The sequence below is a fragment of the Lissotriton helveticus genome, chromosome 9 (assembly GCF_964261635.1).
Source record: "Lissotriton helveticus chromosome 9, aLisHel1.1, whole genome shotgun sequence".
Classification (NCBI taxonomy): Eukaryota; Metazoa; Chordata; class Amphibia; order Caudata; family Salamandridae; genus Lissotriton; species Lissotriton helveticus.
The window spans coordinates 148,157,663-148,179,167 of NC_136070.1; the positions used below are offsets into that span (position 1 = coordinate 148,157,663).

General features: G+C 44.6%; 1 protein-coding gene across 1 annotated transcript in view; it reads left to right on the forward strand.

Moving 5' to 3' along the window:
• DNAL1 (dynein axonemal light chain 1) overlaps positions 1 to 21,505 on the forward strand; it is a 246,195-nt gene that overhangs the window by 40,101 nt on the left and 184,589 nt on the right. The gene's annotated exons all lie outside the window — the stretch shown is intronic.

Consider the following 21,505-nt stretch of genomic DNA (forward strand, 5'->3'; position numbering starts at 1 on the left):
TACTTCGAGACAAAAATATCCTTCCATTAGCTTTTATTGAGAACTAAACATATATGGAATTGCTGAAGCATTCTCGCTCCATTTCTGTGAATTCAAGACACATACTTGAACCTGACAATGTAGTTGTGAAGCGAGTGCTTAATTTGAACCTTTGCTTTCCGGTGCTCCCGCCTGCACTTAATTGGCAACACCGGCACTTAAGGCAGTCTGCACATGGTGACGCTGTTTATCTAATTTAGAGAGCATCTTTAGAGCGCAGGATAACAGCTGTTTATCAATTCAATATACACGACAAACAACTTTTATATGCCGCCCAACATATATATATATATATAACACCAAGGTTGCCCAAATGAAGCCATCACACACAAAGGGGTTAACACACTTATGCCCCAGGCGGCAGCAGCACAACGTTCTTTCCCCGCTTCCAGTTAAAAAGCCATACGCGTTTCAGGTATTCCAGTACCCTTGTTCACTGGCGAAATACTTGCAAGAATGTGCGCGGACAAAGCAGAAGCTGATTTGGGACGTTGATTTATTCAAATATGCAAGCCCCGCCCATGTGGGCGTCACAGTGGCATCATGGTAACAGTAGTCCACATCATTTTACACCCTGCTTGTAAGTCCCGTTGAAACCCCAGTGGGTGCTTTGTGCAGTCCGTAAATCTTTCAAGCACATTCTGGAACATAATAAATTATCCATAGTAGGTGAAGCGCTGAACAGTTCGCTGCGGTACTGACCAATATGTACCAGGGGCTCAGGCCCTCTTTGTTCCCAAACACACTCACGGTTGTGAGCATTAAGGATCCGCAGGTAAGCGGCGGGACGGCTCCGCGGCTGGACAGGCCGCATTACATCAAACACCAAGGTTGCCCCAATGAAGCCATCACACACAAAGGGGTTAACACACATATGCCCCAGGCGGCAGCAGCACAACGTTCTTTCCCCGCTTCCAGTTAAAAAGCCATACGCGTTTCAGGTATTCCAGTACCCTTGTTCACTGGCGAAATACTTGCAAGAATGTGCGCGGACAAAGCAGAAGCTGATTTGGGACGTTGATTTATTCAAATATGCAAGCCCCGCCCATGTGGGCGTCACAGTGGCATCATGGTAACAGTAGTCCACATCATTTTACACCCTGCTTGTAAGTCCTGTTGAAACCCCAGTGGGTGCTTTGTGCAGTCCGTAAATCTTTCAAGCACATTCTGGAACATAATAAATTATCCATAGTAGGTGAAGCGCTGAACAGTTCGCTGCGGTACTGACCAATATGTACCAGGGGCTCAGGCCCTCTTTGTTCCCAAACACACTCACGGTTGTGAGCATTAAGGATCCGCAGGTAAGCGGCGGGACGGCTCCGCGGCTGGACAGGCCGCATTACATCAAACACCAAGGTTGCCCCAATGAAGCCATCACACACAAAGGGGTTAACACACATATGCCCCAGGCGGCAGCAGCACAACGTTCTTTCCCCGCTTCCAGTTAAAAAGCCATACGCGTTTCAGGTATTCCAGTACCCTTGTTCACTGGCGAAATACTTGCAAGAATGTGCGCGGACAAAGCAGAAGCTGATTTGGGACGTTGATTTATTCAAATATGCAAACCCCGCCCATGTGGGCGTCACAGTGGCATCATGGTAACAGTAGTCCACATCATTTTACACCCTGCTTGTAAGTCCCGTTGAAACCCCAGTGGGTGCTTTGTGCAGTTCGTAAATCTTTCAAGCACATTCTGGAACATAATAAATTATCCATAGTAGGTGAAGCGCTGAACAGTTCGCTGCGGTACTGACCAATATGTACCAGGGGCTCAGGCCCTCTTTGTTCCCAAACACACTCACGGTTGTGAGCATTAAGGATCCGCAGGTAAGCGGCGGGACGGCTCCGCGGCTGGACAGGCCGCATTACATCAAACACCAAGGTTGCCCCAATGAAGCCATCACACACAAAGGGGTTAACACACATATGCCCCAGGCGGCAGCAGCACAACGTTCTTTCCCCGCTTCCAGTTAAAAAGCCATACGCGTTTCAGGTATTCCAGTACCCTTGTTCACTGGCGAAATACTTGCAAGAATGTGCGCGGACAAAGCAGAAGCTGATTTGGGACGTTGATTTATTCAAATATGCAAGCCCCGCCCATGTGGGCGTCACAGTGGCATCATGTGATCAAGAGCACGTCTGATGCTTGAAACGCGTTTGGCTTTCTGGGATTCCTGCTACTTGCTGCAATTCATGCTGCCTGTGATGGTTTGTGCAGTAACCCTACCTGTGCGACTTCTTCTAGGGGGCAACCTGTGTGGAAAGATGTAATGCGGCCGGCCCGGTCGCGAAGAAGTCCCGCCGCTTGATACTAGCGGATCCTGAGTGTCGGGAAACACTGACACTCGATGGAAGGCAAGGGGCCTGAATCACAGGAATATATTGGCTGGCGTGCAGCTTTGTATCCAGGACTCCCACCCTACAGGGTATGACATTTTAATGGACATTTGGTGGTCTCCACATGGAGAGAGAAACGCTGAGTCTGGGGGCATTAATTTAAGGACTACCATAACCATAATGCCTGCGCCCACTGGGGCGGGACTGTAAATCGCAATAAAGCATTGTTTTGAATCAGACCGCCTAGCGTCCATATTGCCAGTGATCAAGAGCACGTCTGATGCTTGAAACGCGTTTGGCTTTCTGGGATTCCTGCTACTTGCTGCAATTCATGCTGCCTGTGATGGTTTGTGCAGTAACCCTACCTGTGCGACTTCTTCTAGGGGGCAACCTGTGTGGAAAGATGTAATGCAGCCGGCCCGGTCGCGAAGAAGTCCCGCCGCTTGATACTAGCGGATCCTGAGTGTCGGGAAACACTGACACTCGATGGAAGGCAAGGGGCCTGAATCACAGGAATATATTGGCAGGCGTGCAGCTTTGTATCCAGGACTCCCACCCTACAGGGTATGACATTTTAATGGACATTTGGTGGGCTCCACATGGAGAGAGAAACGCTGAGTTTGGGGGCATTAATTTAAGGACTACCATAACCATAATGCCTGCGCTCACTGGGGCGGGACTGTAAATCGCAATAAAGCATTGTTTTGAATCAGACCGCCTAGCGTCCATATTGCCAGTGATCAAGAGCACGTCTGATGCTTGAAACGCGTTTGGCTTTCTGGGATTCCTGCTACTTGCTGCAATTCATGCTGTCTGTGATGGTTTGTGCAGTAACCCTACCTGTGCGACTTCTTCTAGGGGGCAACCTGTGTGGATATATATATATATATATATATATATATATATATATATTTTTTTTTTTATTTGATAGTTTTGGGGGCTTGAAGTAGTCCGAATTGGCACACTTGTAAGTGTGTGCTGGTTAGTAGTTTTGATGGTACTCTCATTGGCTGCGCTGGTATGGGCAAAGGGTGGTGCAAGTAGCAGTAGCCTACTGACGAGGGTCTTGGCACTTTTGTTTTTTTTTACAAATCAGGCACTGGAGGCGATACAAGCAAACGCCGGATGGTTTGAGGACTTCGATATTGACTTCAATGTACTTTCTGATAATGATTCTTTTGGTGCTGAAAAGAGCCCCCCCCCCCCCCGTTTTATATGCTCTCTGGTAGAGGCCTCAGGGTAACGGACTGAAAACTGAGCAATTCGCTTGCAGTAATCCACAAATAACTGCATGTTCGGTGGCTATTTGCTCCTTCAGGCTAGCATGGTGGAGGAGAGCAAGAAAATGAAGATTCACTCCTGGATTTTAAATGTTCTACTTCAGTGCTTGCGGATACTGTAAAAATCTGATTTGAGGGTCATATACAAGGACATAAGTTAAATGTGTGTTTCTTATCTATGAAGTGGATTCACAATGTGCAAAGTTTGATTTGATGAAGCAGAGTATAGAACAGTAAACCTTTCACTGATGCTGAATACAGAACACTCAAAGACAAGTAAATACATGCAGAAAGCAATGCAGATATTGGGTTCGAATCTCACTCCAGTAGCACTAAATAGAGCAGAGGACATCTCATGGATCAACGCTATTCCTATTTTTTGGCAGTTTCAAATAATGAGACTGGTTCCTTTGCACCCTTCAGAGCTATTGATGCAGAAAGCCCACAGGCCCAAAGGGTAGTGTGAAGGAATTTTGATAGAAAGGGCAAACTGCTGAATTGGAACTAGCCTACTCCGAGAAAGGTACATTTTCTCAAAGCTCTCCTGTGAGCTCCCTTTCCAGATTGTTAGAGGTACACGCAGGGCCTCAAACTACCATGGTGTACTGGAGGAAATAGCAGTATCTTCCTTGAATGTCAAATGTACGCAGCAAATTGATTTTGCACCATGATATCCCTCCAAATCCATTTGGCCCATTTTTTTCCTCTATTGAGCTTTGAAGAATTTGAAAGCAGACCAGATGCAGAGTGGATGTGAGCCGAGCACTGAGGGCTCCAGTGTACGATCTAGATGTTGCTCAGAAATTTAAGAGTAGGACCTTCAGAAATTTACATTTTGACTCCAGAGACTGCCCAGAGCTGCAGACGAAGTCCTATATCCTGGAGAGGTGTGGCGCAGGAGAACTGTTGGGAGGAACATCATGCTACATGAGTGGCTCTCGGAGGAACCCGCTACATGAGTGGAGGCTGCATGGATCACCAGGTTCACATCCCTTGACTGGAAAGACTTCTAATTTAGTAGGTGTTGAGTATTCCAGGATTGGTTATTTGACATTCACCATGAATGACATTCATAATGCTTTCATGATGGGGAAGCATGACCACCAAAAACGATATGGGGAAGTCCCAGATGTGGAAAATGTAATTCTTCATCCTCTAGCTTCCAACTAGGAACAGCAAACACCATGGGAATCATTAATTAGCAGGAGCAAAAAGACCTGAACATGCACAAAAATAAACCCTTATAAATGCTAAAATCAAAAAAAAGTTAAAGGTATTCTCCCATAGTACTCATTTACAGGTAGTCCCAAAGGAAATTAAGTTTGAGTGTTCAGATTACAAAGTATAAGAGGGTGCACAAGGTTTCTAACAGTTTTTGTTAATTGACCTCAAAGGTATCATACTTGGATCATCATTATTGTTTGTACATAAAAGGGTTTTTATAATAGATCATTGATTGTATAACTGGAATCTAAAGTGGATAATTTTATGACCTCCTCTTTTTAAAGCTTTCAAGAATGTAACAAAAGGTTTACGTTTTGATCCAATTCTAAATAATCCTCCATCGCCTATTCTAGCTTCTAACAAAAAGTCAAGTAGAATATCCTTGTAGATGAAGGAGGGTCTAATAAACCTGAGGCACACTTCACCAGTAGGATGGATATTTTCATTTTACATGGGAAGTAAATACTCAGGACCAGTGGATTCTTCAAAGCATGAAAGAAAGGTGACTCTTGCATATTTATTTAGATTCTCCATTACATTCTTTAACATTGCAGAAATCATGTGTGGAACCTCCTATGACGAATACAAACACATATTCTTTGAGGAATTGAGCTAGTGTCCGACGATGTTCCCAAAACCCCAATAAAATTAAGCCAATTTTTAGACCTTTCTTATTGAGATCTCTTTCCACATGAACATACTAGGTAAGATCTCATAGAGGGAAGGGTTAGGGGACTGAATGACATACATCTGGAGATCTCCAAGATTCATTGACCTTTATTTCAGTCAAGGGATTGTTTTGCCAGTTCCTCCTGTTCGCATTTGCAAATCGACAATACAGACATAAACTCCTTCAGCTAGAACTATGTTTCCAAAGTGTTCTTGAAAGTTCTCAGTGTTTTAATCGCATCTTTACCATCAGGAATATATTTGTTTCCTTATTTGAATGACTGACTGATCAAAGAGCAGAGCCTTCATCTAGTTTGCAGTAGTCTTTTTCCAGTTTTTCGATTAACCATAAGTCTCATCGGATTACATCTCCGAGACTTCCATGTATAGGAGAGGTCATACACTTTTCTATAAACCTTGTATTTCCACCACCAGAGTGGATTACTTTTCTTAAATCACTTGGTGGTACATTTTTCCAATCTTCCTGTGACTTTTGTGTTTGGTTTCTTGTCTGTTGACCACTTCCAAACATGTTATATTATTGATACTGCTAGGTTTTTGGAGCACTATTGTGCTCAACTTTAGAGTTTATTGAGCTTTAACCCTACAAGAACAGATTTGCTAGCCATCTGTTGGGATATCTTCACTGGTTGACTCTAGAGTCCAACCTGTTGAACAGGTGCTTTGCGGACTCTGAGTCCTTGCATCTTTAAAATTATAGATTCATCTCCCTACAACTGGGGAGCTGACTGTGAACATTTTTAGAGTTATGGCTGTGGATCAGTGGTGCTGGAACTAGCAGTACTGGAGGAACTGTGGCACCCTCTGATAACCTTGAAGTAGTTCACTTTGAAAATTAATAATAGCGGTCTTTGCATGCATGTCTTGCAACATGTAACGGGACAAAAGATCTGCACATCTACCATCCTGATAATCGATTCTTATATAGTACCAATGTCTCCTTCAAACACTCACATCATATGGCACAACACCTTTTTTAATCAATAAATTCGTGTGTGTGTGTGTGTGTGTGTGTGTGTGTGTGTGTGTGTGTGTGTGTGTGTGTGTGTGTGTGTGTGTGTGTGTGTGTGTGTGTGTGTGTGTGTGTGTGTGTGTGTGTGTGTGTGTGTGTGTGTGTGTGTGTGTGTGTGTGTGTGTGTGTGTGTGTGTGTGTGTGTGTGTGTGTGTGTGTGTGTGTGTGTGTGTGTGTGTGTGTGTGTGTGTGTGTGTGTGTGTGTGTGTGTGTGTGTGTGTGTGTGTGTGTGTGTGTGTGTGTGTGTGTGTGTGTGTGTGTGTGTGTGTGTGTGTGTGTGTGTGTGTGTGTGTGTGTGTGTGTGTGTGTGTGTGTGTGTGTGTGTGTGTGTGTGTGTGTGTGTGTGTGTGTGTGTGTGTGTGTGTGTGTGTGTGTGTGTGTGTGTGTGTGTGTGTGTGTGTGTGTGTGTGTGTGTGTGTGTGTGTGTGTGTGTGTGTGTGTGTGTGTGTGTGTGTGTGTGTGTGTGTATATATGTATATATATATATATATATATATATATATATATATATATATATATACTGGTTATCCCCTCGCCCAGCTCTTAGCGCCAGGACTGCTTCGGGTATCAGTTTGCGCTTTACAAATACATATAACATTAACATTATATATATATATGTGTGTGTGTATGTATATACATATTACCTACTGGCAGTCGCCAGTAGGTATATATAGTTAGGATTTTTTCTCTATGGGATTTTTGAAAATTCTATGTCTAATAACTTTGGCGTTTGTGGACGGAATTGGCTGAAATTTTCAGGAAAATGGCACATTTTGTTTCTGAGCAGCCCTTGAAAATTTGGGGGGGGGGTTCGTCAAGGGGGGGCCGAGAAAAAAGGGGGGTCCCAAAACGTGTTTTTAACATTGAGTTTTCCATAGGGCGGTTGGCCTCACTTTTAGCCCGAACGGCTGAATGGATTTGCACGAAACTTGGCAAAATTGTAGGGACTGGTAGCCCGATGTGCCTTTGCTAGGTCTCAATATATGTGCTCCAGTGGATTTTGAGAAATTAACGTTCAAAAAAAGATATATATCTGTAACAGCGCTCCGCTTCGCGTAACGGAGGTTTGCGAAGCTGATTGGTTCTCCGGCGTCTGTAAACATTGCAAACAGTCCGTAGCGGCCGCCATCTTGTCTCTCGGTAGGATCGAGAGACAAGAGGAGGCCAAAGCGAAGGGGCAAATGACCATAAGGGGGCATAGTAGATCCTCCTTGACCTCTTAGGTTTGATGTGGAGGTTTTAAAAGGGCCCCGCGGGGCAAAAAAAAAAATAATAATAATAATCGAACGGCTGAATGGATTTGCACGAAACTTGGCAAAATTGTAGGGACTGGTAGCTCGATGTGCCTTTGCTAGGTCTCAATATATGTGCTTCAGTGGATTTTGAGAAATTAACGTTCAAAAACAAGATATATATCTGTAACAGCGCTCCGCTTCGCGGAGATAAAATTATATCTGTATTACCTAGCTGTTGCTAACACCAGTTAGCGACGGCTAGTAGGAGATAGCGACCATCTTGGGCCCCACTTTGCATGTGAGTGATATTTATCACTAATGACATGCAAAGTGGGCATGCCAAGATGTTAGCGACTGGAAACAGTCGCTAACATCGCTATCTCCTATTATCAACTTTTGGAAATATTCGCCATAAGCGCGAATATCTCCAAAAGCTAGCACCTGCCCTGAGCAGTTCTTAGCCATGTTATCCAATGGGAGGTGGATAACATGGCTAAGAGCATTAGCTCGGTAATGCATGAATATCGCTGAGTTTTCAGCGATATTAATGCATTGCGGTCGTTTTTTATCATATTTGCGATAAACCTTGATAATAGCAAGGTTTATCTGCGATAATTTCTGACGATGCTTAGCGGTAAAAAAATCGTTGCTAAGCATCGTTAGGGATAAATATCGCTTAACTTTGGTAATATGCCCCAACGTCTGTTAACGTTCGATTCGAAGGAAATCAGGAAGTGTTGAAAAACATTGTCTGCGCCATCTTGTCTTTTTTCAAATGCCACACTTTTGTCGTGCACGGCAGTCATTTTAGATGCCTTGACCAGACCCACTCTGTGCACGCTGTCGATCCTTAGCATGGCTCCCCACCCTCGCAAGCATCTCCCCCAGGCAGTGGTCACCCCCGCTCTCTGTCTTATGCATGGGTAATAAACCTCCCCCCATCTGCGCTGCTCTTCCCTGAGAATCACACCCTGTGCCGCCCGACACCTCCCTTTCGCCCTATTCACTACCGCACCCTCTGACACTCCTTTTTCCTCTGTGTCCGATTGTCCAGGCCGGTCCTAGGGTATCAGCTAGCCCTGCAGATGTAGTTTATGGCCCCAGCTGTAAAGAATCACCCCTCTTCAAAGGAGTTATAGTAGATCAAGGCCCACACTCGATGAGATCTGTCACAGCAGACGCGTTCCTATTATCTGAAAACCATCCTGTATTGTGATTGGGGAGGGGACCGAGCCTGAAGCGGAAGATTCCAGGGATGACTCTTTGTACATCAAAGTTTTTACAATTATGTGTCACATTAAAAATATATAGCACTCCGACAAAGTAGTAAGATTATAAAACTTTAATAACTTATAAATATATACAAGAAAACAAAAACAGTAATAACATATAAACATTTTTAGGGAAAAACAACGAAGTAGCGGTCGGCTGTACGAATAGTCCCAACGCAGCACAACGTCCAGATTTCTGGCGTGGGGCGTCGCGGGGGGTGGGTCATCAGTAGCAAACTGTTGTGCGAATAGTTCCAAGGCAGCAGAACGATGGCACCAAGGTGATGTCAAGTAAGTTGCCGCACTGGTTTTGGTATCCTACAATGCTGCTCCGAATAACGGCGTGGGGCGCCCCGGGGGAGGCGGCGTGAACGGGCCTCTCCAGGTGGAGTCTCATCTGTTGTAGTGGGGCGCCCCTTTACCGTTTCAGTTGCCATTCCGTCCGTTTTTGGTCCACTGTGTCAAAAGCCGCAATTCAGCTGAGTTGCGCCCACTCTTGCGGTGCAGCGATAGGCGGCTGTCACAGGACTCTCAAAATGGCGGCAGGCTGTTTCCTTTTTGGGCCTGGTCCACTGAAATGGCCCTGGGACACCTTGGAAATCGGACGCTTGTCTGCTAGGTCTTGGACCCCATTTTTGAAAGCGTCCCCTCCGCCTTGAGGATTCATCAAAAGTTTTGGGGGCCCCCGACTCCTGTAGGCTTCTGGTGGGGAGCGGCTGCCATGATTGCTCGCGGAATGACCACGACGGAGCTACGAGATGGTGGTGCTCTCATGCTGACGCCAGCTTCAGTCTGAAACATCCAGAAACAAGGTGGGGCTTTCATCGTTTGGGAAAAAAAAAAAGTTTTCATCCAATGAAAAGTGTTGTTTTTAGGTCATATGATCAAGCCTTCCATCATTAGGAAACCAAAAGTAAAATGAACCAATGAAAAGTTTTATAAACAAGTCACATGACCTGTTATGCGGCATAGGGTATAAAATGCGGAGAAAATACGTTGGCACGTGAGGCGGCGTCAGTAGCGGACCGATGTGCGAATAGGCCGAAGGCAGCACAACGCGCCAAGATCCGGATGGCACCGAGGTGGTGTCTAGTAAGTTGCCGCACTAGTGTGGCCATCCTACAATGTTGAAAGTCGGCGTGGGGCGCCCCGTTGGCCTGTGAGATGGCGTCAGTAGCGGACCGATGTGCGAATGGGGCCAAAGGCAGCGCAACAATATTTTCGGAATAGAAGACACCACAAGGCGCTGAGATGCCAAGATCCGGATGGCACCGAGGTGGTGTCTAGCAAGTTGTGGCACTGGTGTGGCCATCCTACAATGGTAAAAGTCGGCGTGGGGCGCCCTGTTGGCCTGTGAGATGGTGTCAGTAGCGGACTGATGTGCGAATGGGGCCAAAGGCAGCGCAACAATATTTTCTGACTGACACCACAAGGCGCTGAGATGCCAAGATCCGGATGGCACCGAGGTGATGTCTAGGAAGTTGCTGTACTGGTGTGGCCATCCTACAATGGTAAAAGTCGGCGTGGGGCGCCCTGTTGGCCTGTGAGATGGTGTCAGTTGCGGACCGATGTGCGAATGGGGCCAAAGGCAGCGCAACAATATTTTCTGTATGGAAGATACCACTAGGCGTTGAGATGCCAAGATCCGGATGGCACCGAGGTGATGTCTAGCAAGTTGCTGTACTGGTGTGGTCATCCTACAATGCTGAAACTCGGCGTGGGGCGCCCCATTAGCCTGTGAGATGGCGTCAGTAGCGGACCGATGTGTGAATAGGCCGGAACCAGCACAAGGCGCCAAGATCCGGATGTCACCGTGGTGGTTTCATAGTTGAGAGGCACTTCATCTGCAGTGGGGCGCCGAGATCCGGATGGCACCGAGGTGATGTCTAGCAAGTTGCTGTACTGGTGTGGTCATCCTACAATGCTGAAACTCGGCGTGGGGCGCCCCATTAGTCTGTGAGATGGCGTCAGTAGCGGACCGATGTGCGAATAGGCCGAAGGCAGCACAACGCGCCAAGATCCGGATGTCACCGTGGTGGTTTCATAGTTCAGAGGCATTCATCTGCAGTGGGGCGCCGAGATCCGGATGGCACCGAGGTGATGTCTAGCAAGTTGCTGTACTGGTGTGGTCATCCTACAATGCTGAAACTCGGCGTGGGGCGCCCCATTAGCCTGTGAGATGGCGTCAGTAGCGGACCGATGTGCGAATAGGCCGAAGGCAGCACAACGCGCCAAGATCCGGATGTCACCGTGGTGGTTTCATAGTTGAGAGGCACTTCATCTGCAGTGGGGCGCCGAGATCCGGATGGCACCGAGGTGATGTCTAGCAAGTTGCTGTACTGGTGTGGTCATCCTACAATGCTGAAACTCGGCGTGGGGCGCCCCATTAGCCTGTGATATGGCGTCAGTAGCGGACCGATGTGCGAATGGGGCCAAAGGCAGCGCAACAATGTTTTCTGAATAGAAGACACCACAAGGCGCTGAGATTCGGTTACCACCGAGGTGATGTGTAGCAAGTTGCCGCACTGGTGTGGCCATCCTACAATACTGCTCCGAATAACGGCGTGGGGTGCCCGAAGGGGGGGGCGGCGTGAACGGGCCTTCCTAGGTGGAGGCTCGTCTGCTGTAGTGGGGCGCCCCTTTACCGTTTCAGTTGCCATTCAGCTGAGTTTCGGCTGCTCTTGATGCTACAGCGACAGGCGGCTGCAACAGGACTCTCAAAATGGCGGCCTGTTCTTTGGATTTGGGCCTGGTCCACTAAAATGGCCCTGGGACACCTTAGAACTCGGACGCTCGATTTTTTTTTTTCCTTTCCTGTACATGCAAAAAAAGGTAAATGCCCGGTACGTTACACGCTTCATCTGCCACGATGAACTCTCCAGAGGAACCGAAAAAAAATATAGTTATGGTAACTATACCATGCATCGTCATATGGAGAGGTGGCACCAATTAATTATAGTGCTGCATAAAAGAGAGATTTGGAGGAGAACCCCTGACCTGCTAGTACATTCATCAAAGAAGTGGCACTGACAGCATCAGAGGCAAGGGAAACGGTCCCAAATATTTAGAAGAACTTTGGAAAGATTAAAATGACATGTTTAGATTGTGGCAAATTAATTTCATGTCGACAGATGAGTGTTACTCTAATAAATACAGCATATGAACATCATCATAGTCGATGGTTGGTAGAGACATTTTGACTATATCCTGGACCTGCCCGTCCTCGCCCAAAATGGCGCCGGAATAAATGGGACTCGTAACTCCTTGTTGTGTACTGGTTGCAGAACCTTGAAATCACGATATACGTATGCAGTTTTGAAGCACATGGCGGGCGGGGACGAGAATTGATTGAATATTTCGACATCCCTATTGATATTAAGTTCTGATGTGTTATTGATTACTGTACTATTGAAAGTTCGAATTAACGTCACCCATGGTACTTGCCCGCAAATGTATATCTAGATAATTTTATTGTAACTGGCCCTGTCGTATTTTAATTATAAAATGTACGTCCACCGATTCCGTAACTGTTAGACACCTTAGTTCTTGCAACCTAATGGCCCGCCCGTTACGTTCCTCTACAGTGTAAATGTCTACTCATCATATACGATTACAGTTTGCTCCGTGGCCGGCCCACGTGGTTATAGGCTCGTATTTGTATAATGAAATTTTCACAATAAAGGTTTTTAAAAGAAAACATGGTAGTAGTATATACATTGGTAAAGTTTTTAATAATAGTCACTGTTTTAGAATCATTAAAAGGCAAGTGAAATAAAGCAGACCAATTACATGAAGGGTAAAAGGTATAATACGAAGGAACGCAGTAAAGATAAATGGTCAAGGGCTGTTGTGTTTTCTATTCCTGCAACATAAAGTGATCGATCAGAATCTCATATTCAGGCGTATCGGCGACTAAGACAGCAGGTCGACCCTCTTTTGCTCAACGGCTCCGTCATGGGACGAAGAAACGCTCTTTTTCTCGAAAAAAGAATATATTTTACTTGCAGGACAGTTGTAAATTTTCCGGGAAAGTACATTAGCCTGGAACATTATAACATATATTTAAGAAAAAATTATGTTCGGAAGTAATAAAAAGCGTAATTTTTAGGTCATATGACCAAGCCTTTCATCATTAGAATAAGAAAAGTAAAATGAACCAATGAAAAGTTTTATTAACAAGTCACATGACTTGTTATGCTTACGTTACGCGCTGCGCGCCCCGGATGACTTCCGGATGCGCTAACGCGGCGCGTCATATGACGCATTACGCGACAACGCAGGTCCAGAATATAGTCAAAATGTCTCCACCAACCAGCGGTCGGAACACAACCCCTTTCAGCAGGCTAAATAGTTCTGTTAAATGACAACAGAAGGGACAGGCAACAAGAACCATTAGTCAAAGAGGGGAGGGCTAGTTCTTCTCTACCGAGTTACATTGGGGCGCTACCGGAACTGATCGAATTGGTAGTCTACAGTGTTTCTGGATGTTTCAGACTGAAGCTGGGGTTAGCATGAGAGCAGCACCATTTCGTAGCTCCGTCGTGGCCATTCCGCAACCAATCATGGCAGCCGCTCTTTATTGTTATTTTGGGCGGGGTGGGTGGCGGAGCCGAGCTGTTTTGCAGCCATCATTGTGTGGAGTTCAGTTCATTTCACTAGTTTTGTATTTGTCATGAGGGGTTGTTCCTAATGTTTCTATTTTAGCGAGGTCAAAAAGAGATCCCATTAGTGGCCTACTGATTTTGCTCGATTCCTTTTCTTTTTTTTTTTTACACGATTTTTCGTTATCTGCAAAGACTAAACAGAGTATTGCGACTCTGTGTTTGTTTGTAAATAGAGAATGAACCAAAGAGAACCAATTCTAAAACAGTAAATACTTGGATAACAATCAATCAAATGGAGAGAGAAGCAGGCACGACGTATTACAACGGGGGCAAAGGCCTGCGTTAACTACCCTTCACTATGTGCAAAGAGAGAGTACTCCTAATAGAAATGAGGGGGGGGGGGCACCATTCAAAGCAGATCAGTGTGCATAAACACGAAAATGTTTTCACTTACCACGTACTTGACATTCGACAGCTTATGATATTTGCTATTAAAAAACCATTGAAATTCACTGAAAAAACCATAGGTTATAGACCATATATAGTTAGGAATTAGCATTTACAAAACCTTGAAAATTCACTGAAAAAACCATAGGTTATAGACCATATATAGTTAGGAATTAGCATTTAAAAAACCTTATTTTACTCACACAAAACCATTGAAATTCCATATATAGTTAGTTGCACTAACTATATATCGCGCACCCGCAATCCACTGCTGATGATGTCACATATTACATCATTCATGACATGGTCAGTGACATCACTGATGACATCACTGATGACATCTCAAATGACATCACTGATGACATCACTGATGACATCTCATTTGACATCAATGACCACATCACTGATGATATCATTCATGTGACAATACAATGCATCTCCTCACATTTTAATATAACCTCTGTTTCACCCAGTGTTAAATACAGAGTATAATTTTTGAAACCATTGACACACCAATACTAGTTACTACATATGTACTCACTGATTCCTACGTCTACACACACATTCACTCATTCACCCATACAATCATTCATACATACAATCACTCATCTTTACAACACTATCATATGCACTCATACACCTATACAGACACTCACACTCTGCCACTCATCCATGGAGTTACTCACACACCTAGTCAGTCCTGTAAAGAATCAATCACACTTCCATTTTCTTGTCTATACAGTTAAACATAGAGCACCTTACATTTTCAAACATATACTAACACATACTTACCTTGTTATACAATCATTGATATAAGTACACATTGATCTGCACAGAGTCACACACCTCCCTCCCAGCCAGCCACACACACACTCAGTCTCCCATACAAATACTTGGACAATCAATCAGTAACCCATATAGTTAATCATATAGCTACTGATCAACAAATGCAGCAGTTTACAGAACAACAGACATAATGATGCACAAATTAAGACACTTTAGTCACTAACCCATGCACTCAGTGAGACACATTTAATCACTCACTCATACATTCAGTCATGCACCTACTAAATCCTTTGTCCAGACACTTATACTTCCACTCATTCTTCAATATGTAAGACACATTTTAACTTTACAGAAACATACAGTCACTGGATGTTGTCATCAGTGATGTCATCAGTGATGTCATTTGAGATGTCATCAGTGATGTCATCAGTGATGTCACTGACCATGTCATGAATGATGTAATATGTGACATCATCAGCAGTGGATTGCGGGTGCGCGATATATAGTTAGTGCAACTAACTATATATGGAATTTCAATGGTTTTGTGTGAGTAAAATAAGGTTTTTTAAATGCTAATTCCTAACTATATATGGTCTATAACCTATGATTTTTTCAGTGAATATATATATATATATATATATATATATATATATATATCCAAACCAAAGTTTGCCTGGAATGAGTCAGCCCACACAAATGCGAAGGAGTAACCTGTATTTATTTAAGGTAGGAACGGCTTTCCACACTCGCAGCAAGTACTTCGCTAAAATCCATTCTGTAGTGCCCGACGCGCTTCATGCCAGGCGGCATTTCATCAGGGGCTGCAGACGAGGAGCAGGAATCACAGCACTGCAATGGGCAAGTCACTTTTAAATATAATAAGTCACCGCCCCAGTGGGCGTGGCCACTCCCGTGGCCTTCTGGATCTTGAAGTGCTCACCTTCAACCTCATGTGAGTTGCTGCTGTGTTCAAAATTATCCGATTTAAAACCCCAGTGGGTGGCGATAGGCATCCTGCGTGATGTAGAGGCACTCGTTATGTTCCCACTTGTAGGCGCACTTGTCCCTGTACTGCGGCGTAGGTTGACACCACAGCGGGGCTGCACCACAGCGCAGCGGTGCTGACTCGCGACTCAGGCTGCGCAGCACAATGTCCAAACCAAAGTTTGCCTGGAATGAGTCAGCCCACACAAATGCGAAGGAGTAACCTGTATTTATTTAAGGTAGGTACGGCTTTCCACACTCGCAGCAAGTACTTCGCAAAAATCCATTCTGTAGTGCCCGACGCGTTTCATGCCAGGCGGCATTTCATCAGGGGCTGCAGACGAGGAGCAGGAATCACAGCACTGCAATGGGCAAGTCACTTTTAAATATAATAAGTCCCCGCCCCAGTGGGCGTGGCCACTCCTGTGATTTGCCCATTGCAGTGCTGTGATTCCTGCTCCTCGCCTGCAGCCCCTGATGAAATGCCGCCTGGCATGAAGCGCGTCGGGCACTACAGAATGGATTTTAGCGAAGTACTTGCTGCGAGTGTGGAAAGCCGTTCCTACCTTAAATAAATACAGGTTACTCCTTTGCATTTGTGTGGGCTGACTCATTCCAGGCAAACTTTGGTTTGGACATTGTGCGGCGCAGCCTGAGTCACGAGTCAGCACCACTGCGCTGTGGTGCAGCCCCGCTGTGGTGTCAACCTACGCCGCAGTACAGGGACAAGTGCGCCTGCAAGTGGGAACATAACGAGTGCCTCTACATCACGCAGGATGCCTATCGCCACCCACTGGGGTTTTAAATCGGATAATTTTGAACACAGCAGCAACTCACATGAGGTTGAAGGTGAGCACTTCAAGATCCAGAAGGCCACGGGAGTGGCCACGCCCACTGGGGCGGGGACTTATTATATTTAAAAGTGACTTGCCCATTGCAGTGCTGTGATTCCTGCTCCTCGTCTGCAGCCCCTGATGAAATGCCGCCTGGCATGAAACGCGTCGGGCACTACAGAATGGATTTTAGCGAAGTACTTACTGCGAGTGTGGAAACCCGTTCCTACCTTAAATAAATACAGGTTACTCCTTCGCATTTGTGTGGGCTGACTCCTTCCAGGCAAACTTTGGTTTGGATATATATATATATATATATATATATATATATATATATATATATATATATATATATATATATATATATTCACTGAAAAAACCATAGGTTAGAGACCATATATAGTTAGGAATTAGCATTTACAAAACCTTGAAAATTCACTGAAAAAACCATAGGTTATAGACCATATATAGTTAGGAATTGGCATTTAAAAAAACCTTATTTTACTCACACAAAACCATTGAAATTCCATATATAGTTAGTTGCGCTAACTATATATCGCGCACCCGCAATCCACTGCTGATGATGTCACATATTACATCATTCATGACATGGTCAGTGACATCACTGATGACATCTCAAATGACATCACTGATGACATCACTGATGACAACATCCAGTGACCGTATGTTTCTGTAAAGTTAAAATATGTCTTACATATTGAAGAATGAGTGGATATATAAGTGTCTGGATGAAGGATTTAATAGGTGCATGACTGACTGTATGAGTGAGTGATTAAATGTGTCTCACTGAGTGCATGGGTTAGTGACTAAACTGTCTTAATTTGTGCATCATTATGTCTGTTCTGTAAACTGCTGCATGTGTTGATCAGTAGCTATATGAGTAACTATATGGGTTATTGATTGGTTGCCCAAGTATTTGTATGGGAGATTGAGTTTGTGTGAGGGTGGCTGGGAGGTGTGTGACTCTGTGCATACATGTGTGAGCAGTTGATTCACTAGGTGTATGAGTTCAAGAGTGCATGTGGAAACAGCTACATGGGCGGTTGACTGTGTGCATGAGTGTATTGATGAGTGAATGGATATCTCAATGCTACATGTCATAGTAAGTACATATGTAAAACACAGTACATGTGAGAGTTGGCATATATAAATAAATGTGCATGAGAGCCACTGAATGTGTGAGTGGCTGTATGGATCATTGTGAACTTGTATCACGGATTGTATAAGAGAGTAAATATGTGTTAGTATATGTGTTAGTATATGTTTGAATAAGTAAGGTGTGTATAACTGTATAGTTGAGGAAATGGAGGTGAGATTGTTTCTTTGCATGACTGACTAGGTGTGTGAGTAACTCCATGGATGAGTGACAGTGTGAGTGTCTGTATACACTGAGTGTATCTAAGGTTATATTAGAGTCTGAAGAGGTTTATCGTATTAGCACAAGAATGATGTCATTTGAGATGTCATCAGTGATGTCATTTGAGATGTCATCAGTGATGTCATCAGTGATGTCACTGACCATGTCATGAATGATGTAATATGTGACATCATCAGCAGTGGATTGCGGGTGCGCGATATATAGTTAGCGCAACTAACTATATATGGAATTTCAATGGTTTTGTGTGAGTAAAATAAGGTTTTTTAAATGCTAATTCCTAACTATATATGGTCTATAACCTATGGTTTTTTCAGTGAATTTTCAAGGTTTTGTAAATGCTAATTCCTAACTATATATGGTCTCTAACCTATGGTTTTTTCAGTGAATTTCAATGGTTTTTTAATGGCAAATATCATAAGCTGTCGAATGTCAAGTACGTGGTAAGTAAAAACATTTTCGTGTTTATGCACGCTGATGTGCTTTGAACGCTGCCCCCCCCTCTTTTTCTTTTAGGAGTATTCTCTCTTTGCAGATAGTGAAGGGTAGGTAACGCAGGCCTTTGCCCCCGTTGTAATCCGTCGTGCCTGCTTCTCTCTCCATTTCATTGATTGTTATCCAAGTATTTACTGTTTTAGAATTGGTTCTCTTTGGTTCATTCTCTATTTACAAACAAGCACAGAGTCGCAATACTCTGTTTAGTCTTTGCAGATAGTGAAAAATCGTGTAAAAAAACAAAAGGGATCGAGCAAAATCAATAGGCCACTAATGGGATCTCTTTTTGACCTCGCTAAAATATAAACATTAGGAACAACCCCTCATGAGAAATACGAAACTAGTGAGATGAACTGAACTCCACACCATGATGGCTGCAAGACAGCTCGGCTCCGCCACCCACCCCGCCCAAAATAACGATAAACTCTATGCAAATATTACAAATATATACAACACACCAGCAAAGTAACAGGGTAAAACATTTTATTAAATAACTATTTACATAACTATTTTATACTTTTTGTTGCCCGATCCGGCTAGCTCAATCGATCGAGCATGAAACTCATGCACTCTGATAGTTCAAAGTTTTGAGGAGTGCTTGTTAGACTGTCTGAAGCTTATTTGCACCTGCTACAGCTTCACTATTCAGTCTGAAACATCCAGAAACACTGTAGACTACCAATTCAATCAGTTCCGGTAGCGCCCCAACGTGACCCGGTAGAGAAGAAGTTGCCCTCCCCTGTTTGACTGATGGTTCTTGTTGCCTGTCCCTTCTGTTGTCATTTAACAGAACTATTTAGCCTGCTGAAAGGGGTTGTGTTCCGACCGCTGGTTGGTGGAGACATTTTGACTATATTCTGGACCTGCGTTGTCGCGTAATGCGTCATATGACGCGCCGCGCGCGTTAGCGCATCCGGAAGTGCTCCGGTGCGCGAAGCGCAGCTTCCCGGAAGCGATCCGGGGCGCGGCGCGCAGCGCGTAACGTAACCATAACAGGTCATGTGACTTGTTAATAAAACTTTTCATTGGTTCATTTTACTTTTCTTATTCTAATGATGAAAGGCTTGGTCATATGACCTAAAAATTACACTTTTTATTACTTTCGAACATTATTTTTTCTTAAACATATATGTTATAATGTTCCAGGCTAATGTACTTTCCTGGAAAATTTACAACTGTCCTGCAAGTAAAATATATTCCTTTTTCGAGAAAAAGGGCGTTTCTTCGTCCCATGACGGAGCCGTTCAGCAAAAGAGGCTCGGCCTGCTGTCTTAGTCGCCGATACGCCTGAATATCAGATTCTTATCGATCACTTTATGTTGCAGGAGTAGAAAACACAACAGCCCTTGACCATTTATCTTTACTGCGTTCCTGCGTATTATACCTTTTACCCTTCATGTAATTGGACTGCTTTATTTCACTTGCCTTTTACTGATTCGAAAACAGTGACTATTATTAAAAACTTTACCAATGTAAATACTACTACCATGTTTTCTTTTAAAAACCTTTATTGTGAAAATGTCAGTATACAAATATGGGCCTATAACCACGTGGGCCGGCCACGGAGCAAACTGTAATCGTATATGATGAGGACACATTTACACTGTAGAGGAACGTAACGGGCGGGCCATTAGGTTGCAAGGACTAAGGTGTCTAACAGTTGCGGAATCGGTGGACGTACATTTTATAATTAAAATACGACAGGGCCAGTTACAATAAAATTATCTAGATATACATTTGCGGGCAAGTACCATGGGTGACGTTAATTCGAACTTTCAATAGTACAGTAATCAATAACACATCAGAACTTAATATCAATAGGGGTGTTGAAATATTCAATCAATTCTCGTCCCCGCCCGCCATGTGCTTCAAAACTGCATATGTATCTCGTGATATCAAGGTTGTGCAACCAGTACACAAGGAGTTACGAGTCCCATTTATTCCTGCGCCACTTTGGGCGAGGACGGGCAGGTCCAGGATATAGTCAAAATGTCTCCACCAACCATCGACTATGATGATGTTCATATGCTGTATTTATTAGAGTAACACTCATCTGTCCACATGAAATTTATTTGCCACAATTACCATAACTATATATTTTTTCGGTTCCTCTGGATAGTACATCGTGGCAGATGAGGCAGGTAACGTACCGGGCATTTACATTTTTTGCATGTAGAGGAAAGGAAAAAAAATTCGAGCATCCGAGTTCTAAGGTGTCCCAGGGCCATTTTAGTAGACCAGGCCCAAATCCAAAGAACAGGCCGCCATTTTGAGAGTCCAGTTGCAGCCGCCTGTCGCTGTAGCAGCAAGAGCGGGCTAAACTCAGCTAGACGGCGCTCCATTGAAGTAACATAGACTTGCTGAGGATCTTTCATCTTTTCAACACACACCAGTGCGGCAACTTGCTAGACACCACCTCGGTGCCATCCTGATCTCGGCGCCCCACTGCAGATGAAGTGCCTCCACATGGAGGGAGACACTCGTTTGCGCCGCCTCCCCCCCGCTTCTCAGAACTCTCAACTATGACACCACCTCGGTGCCATCCGGATCTTAGCGCCTTGTGCTGGTTCCAGCCTATTCACACATCGGTACGCTACTGACGCCACCTCACAGGCCAACGAGGCGCCCCACGCCGACTTTCGGCGCAGCATTGTAGGATGGCCACACCAGTGCGGCAACTTGCTGGACACCACCTCGGTGCCATCCGGATCTTGGCGCGTTGTGCTGCCTCCGGCCTATTCGCACATCGGTCCGCTACTGACGCCGCCTCATCTTGGGGGCGACGCACAGCATCACATTGCTTTCCAATGCAGTCCGATCCTCAAACAGCCCCCACTGACTGACGCGAACTCACAGTCCAACGGGGCGCCCC